We start from the raw sequence: 10367 nt of genomic DNA, 5'->3' as shown, positions 1-10367 counted from the left end.
TTGAAGGTCTATCTGGCCCTCCCCCCTACCCCTACCCCTCCAGCCAAAAGAGAATTGAGACACCCCTACCCCTTCACGTGAACGCGCGAAACGAAAGGGAAGGGGAAAGTGAAGGGGTAAGGGGTAGAATTGGGATTGGGCCTCTGTGTGACATCGGGTCCCTAATGAACGAATAATGAAAGAGTAAGAGAATAATAGAATCATACCAAAATTAAAACAGAGCTATATTAATAATAATCTCAGTCTAAATTTTGAAAATCATTTGAAATTGGATTCAGATTAAGCACAGAGCTAGAATCAAACTGAAACTAAAATCTAAAAAATGAAGTGAACTTTACAGAAGCATAAATAAAAAACCATTGCCCAGACCATTAGATCCTTCCTTGGGTCAATGGTTGGTCCTTACAAACATATTAAGAAATGCTACTTTTTAAATAAATGTATCTTGTTTTAAAGATAATAAGGATATTGTTACTGGGAAACAATACAAATATTGATTAATATATTTATTTATTTGCAGTGTATAATCTTTGCAGCACAGGTCTGTTGTTCTGCATCTTACTTGTTTTAAAGTGTCTACAGTATTTCATGTCCGTATGGGTTGTTCAAACAACTGTGAATATGTAAAACAAAATAATATTGAGTGCAGGTGTTGTTGCCATGGTCTTGTTTTATTTGAGGAACTGAGACTACTAAGACATTAAGTAGCTTTCATGACACTGCACTACTGTCATAACAAGACTCTCATGTAATTGTTACTTTTGTGTATCAGTATTTTTATGATAATAGGCCTATCTTGGAAACAAATGACACATTTTTGATACTTTTTTTAGTAGTGTGTACATGTAACAGGTTCGGTGCTACAGCGGGGCCACTGAAAACCGTGAAGACTGTCATTTCTTTTTTCTTCTCAAATTAGGGAAGTGGATAGTGAGGGAATTGCTGAGGCTAAGGAAAAACGGCTGTTTATTTGTTTTCTGTGGAAGATGGGTTTGGTTGTTAAGTATTTTATTCCATTTATTTGAATCACGGCTGAATGCTTTTGACTGTTGTCAAGAAAAGCAATTTCAGACAAACTTGAAAAACAATCTTAGAAACAACTGCAACAACACTGCCATGTTGATTGAACAACCCCTCGCTTCCTATATCTACACCATGAGAAAAAGACGCCACCACATTACCACGTTCTCAAGTTGAGAGGAGGTATGAAGGAACTATGGCATTGAGTATGACCACACTGCAAACTGTTTCTCCACATTCTGACCAGTACTTTAAACCTCTTCCAAGTGTGTATTTTGCTCTGAAAGGCTGCTACTAACAAAACTATATCAGTAAAAAAAACTTGAGTCTCTATACTTGCTACACCTGTGGTTTCCTGTGCTGTGCGAAAAAAAGAAAAGAAAAAAAAGAAAAAAAGTCTGCAGACAGGAGATATCACTTTTCTTCTTAAGCCCCTGGCCCTTCTCTCAAAGCACAGTGTGTTAACTCTTGAACTTCCTACAAATATTTTGCATATTGAACTTAATTATTATTTTTGTATTACTGAAGAACAAGTAGTGAAACTCATCCAAACAAAGCTATTCAGCAGGGTATATCTTAAATGATGACCCTGATAGGAAGGACAGAATTACTCAGATGTGTTGATAAATGTTAACAAAAGCTTGCTATCATCTCAGTAACATTTCAAGAGTCATTTTGTCATTTTGCTTATAATGTATAGAGATAAAGAAAATCTAATTGAGAATCACATAGGTCGAGATATCAAGCATTACACACACAAAAAAAATATTTTTAATGTTTCACATTGATATTTTTAAAGGAATATTTCACTCAAAAAATTAATTAATTATCTTTTTTTCTGAAGATTTCTATCACTTATTTTAATGACAAACTTTGTTGATTCACCACTGACATTTAGGTACATTGTGTGGTACTTTTCATTGATACTTGTTTTGAACAGTTGTAATAATATTAAATATAACTATACTAAATTGTATTTTAATCTCATATCTGAAATAAGTGAGGCTTTAGTTTCTATAACCAAAAAAAAAAAAAAGGAAATAAAGAAGAAAAAACTGAAAAAAAGAAAAAGTTTCTATAAACTCAGCAAAGAAATAAGTTGTATTGGCTGCCATCTAGTGGAGAAAATCAAGAGCTATCCTGTATTATTATTATTATTATTATCCTGTAATATTATTATTAACTGGGCATCTGCCTGTGCACATCTTGGTATTCACATTTTGTTTGTTCTTCCTGGCCAAATTGCTCAAGAGCAAAAGAGATGCAAAAGAGCATTCAGAAGAAGATGAGGAGGTAAGTAAGCACAAGTAAATGTATAAAATGTACAGATATAATCACTGTGCCTCGATTACAATAGAAAAATAGAGTAAGAGCAACATTTTATTGTTTGTTTTAGTACTATACTATGTTATAGGAAATAACTCATCCAATTTTGTACATTTATCCTCAAATATAAAATATACAAATTATATCATGTTAGTCAAGACAGTCAATTCTGGGGTGGGAGGATTTGTTCAGGCAACTGTACATTAATATATTTATAAAAATGAAAAGCAGAGGATGCTCCGGTTTTGTAAAATCCCTTTGAATTTGGCTGGGGACTGAGAAAGAGATAGACAAACAAACATTATTTTAAGGATGATATATGTTCAGGCTATATATTTGTATATTCAGTAACTACTAAATGTATTTGGACACTTAGGGGTGGTTTCCCGGACAGGACTATGACTGAGGTGAGACCCTTGAGCAAGGCACCGAACCCCCAACTGCTCCCCGGGCGCCGCAGCAATATGGCTGCCCACTGCTCCGTGTGTGTGTGTGTGTGTGTGTGTGTACACGGATGGGTTAAATGTAGAGCACAAATTCCGAGTATGGGTCACCATACTTGGCCACACATCAATTCAATTACGCATAGTAGGCTACTGTACTCTACTGGTGCTAAAACAGGTTAAAGGGGTCATATGATGTTGCTAAAAGAACATTATTTTGTGTATTTGGTGTAATGAAATACACATTATTTTCCACATGCTGTACATTATTGTTTCTCCTCTATGCCCCGCCTTTCTGAAACGCGTCAATTTTTACAAAGCTCATCTGTCTGAAAAGCGAGGTGTGCTCTGATTGGCCAGCTGTCCAGAGCGTTGTGATTGGCCGAATACCTCAAGCGCGTGACGGAAATGTTACGCCCTTTACCATACTGTGATGATGCCCTGTCAGGCCGGAGCGATGAGACATAAACATTAAAACCTCTTGTAACACTCCAAAGAGAAAGGAAAATTTGAAATTGCATCATATGACCCCTTTAAGTCTTCAGTGTAGCGTACAGCCTGATCTATTGGTGAAAATAATCACTACACGATTGCTCTAATAACCATTAGGCCTTTTTTCTTTTTCTATTTTTTTTTCTTCTTTTTTTGCAATTTGCAGTCTTTTTGTGTGGTGTTTTTGAACGTGCTGTAAAACAGAAACGTTTCCAGTGACAGGACACCAAAAAAAACAGATGAAAACATGCCCCCGGAAAACAGGGATGTCTGGTCATCCTACACTGAAAGTTGACTTTCTTCACAAAAGATATTGACAAAAGATTTTAAGTCATATCATTCAGTTGAGCCAGTTAAAATGTTATATCTTCAATAACTAATTTCACTGAATACGTCCACATAGGCAATCTTTATTCAATCATATTCTGAATTAGACCATATTAGAATTAAATATTCATTGACACAAGACCACGAGAACCAGACAAGTCCTCTGTACAGACCCTATGGAAGCTTCAGCTCCCCCCACCAAACGCTGGCACAATGTATCCTGATATTCAAGAAGAAGGAACTGTTTTCTACAGGGCTGTTTTACAGCTGAATAGAACTCATTTCATAATTGACAATCTTTACACAGTAATTGAACAGAACTGAATCAATCAAGGCCACGCCTCCGAAGTGCATGAAGGACGCTCCGCCTTCGCAGGATTTCCTAATTGCGACACCAGAGGTTCCCGATTAGCGCTCTGTCACATAGCAATGGTGCGAGAGGAGAGCTGACAAGAGGACAATCCTGCCAGGATAGGTGGAGCCAGAATTGCTCATTTTTGTTTTTATGTTTTACGTCATAATGGAGGAGACGGTGATGTACCTCAGGCTTAGCCAAGACCAAGGCCAGGTAATTTACACTGGTTTGCTGCGTCCTTTGTCGGATTACAACTTTAAATGCAGGAATTGGCTTGGAGCTTACTTGAATAATGTAATGATACATATGAAAAACTACAAAATACACACACACACACATAGCAGTTTAAATGCTGACTGATATCTTACAAAGGTTTTTTTATAGTTTAGTGTCTTGACCATGGTGATCATATGTAGACAGGTTAGCAAAAATAAAACTGTGAATAAAAAAATACGGCAGTGTACAGCTCAATGTTCAGTGGCAGCTGTCACAGCTGAACAGTGCTCTGTTTGACCGTCCTTCAGAGTCCTTCAGATGCAGCCTTTGATATGCATAAACACATTTCATTACACCAAATACACAAAATAATGTTCTTTTTAGCAGCATCATATGACCCCTTTAAACTACCCAGCAGTATATTTAGTAGGCAACTTTAATTTTAAAAACCTTGAACATATTCAGAAGTAAAATGTTACATACACATTAGTGCAGCAGTAATATTAATGCAAAACCATCCTATTTGTTTGCGTTATTTGTTATTATGTTTTCAGAAGAACAATACTGTATACCTTTACTTGTACTCTCATTACCTTAAGTATATTAGAGTATGCAAGATAATACTTTTACTTAAAGGATAGTTCAGCCAAAAATGAAAATTCTGTAATCATTTACTCACCCTCAAGTTATTCCAGGTTTGGAATTTTCAATTTTGGGTGAACTATCCCTTTAGCTAAGGTTATAAATATGACTATAGCTTTTCCCCAATATGGTATTGGTAGTTACTAAAAGTAGTTTACTAAAGTATCTCAATATTTCTTCTACTAATTACTTTGTCATAGCTCTAAACAGTTTCTCTTTTCCTTCTTTCCCTAAATCAGACCAGACCCCTGTACTGCAGGATAAAGCTGAATGTGCCAGTGCTGCCAGTGGAGGCCCTGACAGTGCTGCTGGGTCTTCTGAGAAGTGAATGGCAACAGTGATGGGGTGCCACAATCCAGACCCTGGCGTTTTTCCAGAGTGTTTGACATGCCTCGTTCCACTGTCTACCGCATTGTCCTCCGAGTCGCTGAGGAGGTGCTGGCCATTCGCCAAGAGATTCACCTCCCGAAGACCCCAGAACACATGGAGGCAGGGCTGGGCTCAAAATTGATGTTGTTTTTGATGTTAAACCTAAGTTATGTTGTAAATAGTATGTTGTATGTTGTAAATAGTTGTAAAAAGTACTTTCAGTAATGTATAGAACAATTTGTTTAAATATGTAAAAAAAATTATTTACAGGACAAAAAAAATAAACTTATAGAAGAATGTTTTGTGAAAAAAATTATAAGCTGCATTAAAAAAATTAACAATGTATATAATTACTTCTCTTTTATTTACACGTGAATATGCAAAACAAAAATACAACATTTACAGAAAGTACAAATAAATTACACTACAAAAATGAATAATGTATACAACTTATTAATTTAATTTTGAACTTACATCACAATAATAAACTACAGAAATTTGGTTGGTTCATTGACAATGTGACATTTAAAAAAAAATATTGAAAAATTGTATTGTAGCCATTTTTTCTACTGTTTTCTCTTGCCTAATAGAGAATGGCTAATAAATAATGTATTTGTTAAACATTCTCTCAAGAAGAGAAAACAGCCTCTCCACTCTCTCCTTGCTCTCCTGTGCTCTTCTCTCCTCTGTCTCTCTCTGGAATTTGATGTCCTCCCTGAGTAGCTCCACCAGCTTCCACTCACTCCCTCACCTGTCCCAGGACACTTGCAATCCTAAGGCAGAGCAAATAAACCATGCCTGTTAACAACAACAGCACAATGAATTTCAGCAAAAATGTGTCTATTAACTTGCTTACTTTGTATTTTTGAAGTCTTTCCCCAGCAGGCTCATTTTCTCCAAAATAGTCTTAAAACAAGAGAAAATGGATACACTTATGAAAAATATAAAGACAAGTTTGCAATCTTAACATTAGAAAATATGACACAGCAGGACATGCATACAAAATACTGAAGTGATAAAGTTTGGTTAAAACATTTGTAGACATGACAGCACTACAAAAACACAACAAAAATAAAGATTATTGCCTTATATATCTTCAGAGGGTGCATCCTGAATTGGGACAGTTTACGTCGTGCCGCTGTGACGCAATCGCACTTCAAATGCACACTTCGGAGTCCGTGCACTTCACATTGGGACACAGCTTACATCTCCTCCAGAAGCCTGAGGTCACTGTTCCTTGCTGGTGAAATTATTTTTTTCCCCAACCCTGTCTAGAACACTAAATCCCTGAAAATATTCAAGAAACACCTGAAAGCTCACCTCTTCCATTAGCACTTAACTGCATCCTGCTATAATATAATACATATTATATATAAATACTATATCTACTTATCTCTTTTAAATCTATTTAACTTAATTTAACTAATCTATTTTATTATATTATAATATGTAATAAATGTTAATAATATAATAAATATTATATAGTATTATTAAATATTTATTAAATCTTTTTATCTATTACATTTAATTCTATTTATCTCTTTGAATCTATTTAACTTAATTAATCTATTTTATTTTAAATGTATTTAATGTAATTAATTATATTTAATTAATAGATCTAATACATCACACATAGATGAAAACGGCTGTTTCTGTCAATGTCCCAGAGAAACATACCACTCATAAAAAAAGTTAAATGGACACATTTTAAACATTTAAATATTACACTATTTTAACACCTACATGTTTCATAAAAAATAGATGTGATGTTTAATTTTTTTTTTATCAGAACTCACAGGATTGTTTTGTCATGTTTATTTGTATAAAAAGTTCTTACGTCGATTTCCTGAACCTGTTCTGCACGTTGTACAGACGTCCAAAAAAAACTCCTAGTCAGACGTTCAAATTTTGACCTGCATTTCTACGTCCAAGGGACGTCGTAGTCAGACGTCCAGATACCACTGGATTTGCACGTCGACTAGACGTACAGATACGGTCCTGGACCGACCGACGCAATATAGACATGATCTGCACGTCGGGCCGACCTCTCATGTTTGTTGGGTTAATCCTCCCTGTACTATTTTAAACAATGTCTGAAACGTTGCATTACTAGCACTTCTTGTGTTTATAGGGTTCAACCGCAATTTAAGAAGCTACGAGAATACTTTTTGTACACAAAGAAAACAAAAATAACGACTTTATTCAACAATTCGTCTCCTCCACGTCCATTCTGGAGAATATCCACTGAACCTAAACTGCTTATGCTATTCTGTGTCAACTAATATACATATAATAGCAATGAGGCAATAATAAATGGTTCAAATAAAACATCAAGAGCAAGTAATTATATGGTTTTACTGAACAAAACCGTTAAAATACATAATAAAACAATATAATCTTTATATTACGCATTATATCAAATGCCTGCAGAGGGCGCCAACGGCCTGACGACTGTTTTTACACTTTACAGCACGATCTAACGTTAATCCTTGGTTAATATCGACCAAACAACAATTAATTCAAATGTCCGCTTAATATTTAATTTTTGACACTTCTTTATGATAGAAATACTACAGCCACTGTCATTTCTTGAACAAGAATATGTTGACTTCAAAACATGCAAACTCAGAGCGTGGGCTTGAGCTTTTATTTTGAAATCGAGATGAACAGCTAAGGTTAGCATATTTAGAAAGATAATGATTTCTCCTGTGTTGGTACAGGTTTATAAATAAGTTACCTTTTAAATCTGATAGAATGGTGCACATAGTTCAATCACAATATGTAAAGATGGAGTTTGAGGCGGTCCATGCATGTAAAATGATAAGTTCGTGAGGAGCAGCATTTACTGTGAACGGAGCCGCTCTGGGACGCAGGTAGCCTACATAGCCCACACACATAGAAATAAAGTGCATATTAAACCCGCAGCGCATATATTTATTTATTTAAATCGCAGCCTTTTTGAATTTACAATAGCACTATGCTTTATTATGATTTTGTAATAGTTTCAATATTTCGTGCTGCCTTAGAAAACGGTCTAATAATGCTTTTCATGGATTCTCATCCGTGGAATGCGCCACTTCCGGTATTTTGCCAGTTAATCGACATGGGCAAAATGCATTTAAGGATTTTTTTATGACCGTGTGGTGAACCAATGAACCTAACTCATATTTAAACAACTATGGGTTTGTGTTGTTGCCAAATAAAATGACAGAGAAAAGCGGACGCGCATAAGTAAATTTTTCAGTGTACCAGAACTCCAAAACTTCCCCATATTAAGGCAATTAGGCTTTAATTAAGGCAAAACATCTGTGTCCCCTTAAAGAACTGCTCTTGTGACATTTTGTTTATATATATATGTGTGTGTGTGTGTGTGTGTGTGTGTCCCTTATTCTGTCCCTTGTTTTTCTATGAAAAACCACGATTGTCCGTTATTTTCCAGTTCTGAAGTTGGCTAAGATAAATGTGTGCTCCCTAAAAACGCAAGTGCTCTGCAGTGCTAATTGTTAGGTGGCAAAATTACATCAGTAAAAAAAAAAAACATGTGTAGTGAGTCACCATACTCACTACACATGTTGTTTCCTGTGCTACGTGAAATAATAGCCTAAATAAATAAACCTGCAGACAGGAAATATTATTGCATCACTGCAATAAATAAATAAATAAACCTGCAGACAGGAAATATTACTGCACCACAGCAATAAATAAATAAATAAATTGCTGATTACATTTTGCTCAGTGACCTGTAAGGTATTACAATTGTAGTTAGTAGGCTACATTGTGAGCCACTTTTTGTAGATACTTGTTTTGAATAGTTAAAGATAATATTATTAATTCAATACAACTAAATAATTATATGCATTTTTGTCTCATATCTGACATAATAAGAGAGGCTGTAGTTTCTATAACTGATAGGCCTAACTGTTTGGTTTCAGGTTGTTCCAGCATTTCTCTCCAAACATCAGCAATGATATGCGTTTTAAAGGGGTCATATGATGCTGCTATCCACAGCACTAAGTTGATGTATTTCCTCAGCGACCAGCACGGATCAGCTCCAGGCATGACGAAGCAGATATCGTCCTCTTTTGGAAGGCCCAACAAAGTAGTTTCGCTTTCACAGCGCCTTCACGACAAGGCGGCGGCAGCAACAATACTACAGCGAGAATAAAAGTTACGCCTTCTTTCTTTGCGTGAACATTTGGGCGACGTTATGCAAATCTTCCCAGATAGTGACGTAGACATGTGGGGGCGTGTTAGAACGAGCCGTTTTAGGTAGGCGTGGCTGACTCTTAACTTTTATAAAGAATATCTCTTTGGATTTGAGACTTTAGTCTTTGCAACTTTACAGATCTTCTTTATGCACCAAGAGCTTGTAACACCCCAAAAAGAAAGGACAAATTTAAATCGCATCATATGACCCCTTTAATGACTGCCATCTAGTGGAGAAAAATCTATTTATCCTGTATACACTTCAAAAAGGCCCGTTCACACCAAGAACGATAACTATAAAATAACTATATTAGCGTCCACACCAGCGGACGATATCATCTGTCTGTTTTAAGCGCAAGCTCCTCCGCCGCTTTAAATTCTCGAGCTCGTGCTAGCAGGATGGATTCTGATTGGCTGTCAATTTTTTTTAATCATTCATCAGCTGGGAAAAAAAATCGTTCTGGAAGTGATTCCAACGATATCGTTTCTCTGTGCCTTTATCGTTATAGCTGTGGTGTGAACTCTGCTATTCTGTAATATAGAGAATGATTTTTAGAACTATATCTTTATCAGTTATCGTCCTTGGTGTGAACGGGCCTTTAAGTGTTTATGTAGCTACTACATGATTAAACAAGATGAGACTGCAGACAGTAGTGGCTCAAATGAGAACAAGCTTTGTATTAGTGGTTTAAATGACATTTTGGAGTGAGAATGATCATACAGTTTTGTTTCATCAAGTATTTTTGATTTTACTTTATCAATATTTTTAGTTGCTTTCTTTCTCAAATACAAAAAAAGTTAATTTACAAATGTAAAAGAGCAGTCAAAAGATAAGGAGGTAAGTAAAGCAGGAGTGGATGAAAATGCTGTGTGTACATTAATGAGGAAAAAAAATTAACTTAAATGATTTTAGCAAATGGCTGCAATATAACAAAGAGTGAAAAATTTAAGGGGGTCTGAATACTTTCCGT

Source organism: Sinocyclocheilus rhinocerous, unplaced genomic scaffold, assembly GCF_001515625.1.
Source record: "Sinocyclocheilus rhinocerous isolate Xijiao unplaced genomic scaffold, SAMN03320098_v1.1 scaffold4326, whole genome shotgun sequence".
Lineage (NCBI taxonomy): Eukaryota > Metazoa > Chordata > Actinopteri > Cypriniformes > Cyprinidae > Sinocyclocheilus > Sinocyclocheilus rhinocerous.
The sequence above is the reverse complement of the archived record's forward strand: the minus strand, read 5'-3'. Positions refer to the sequence as shown.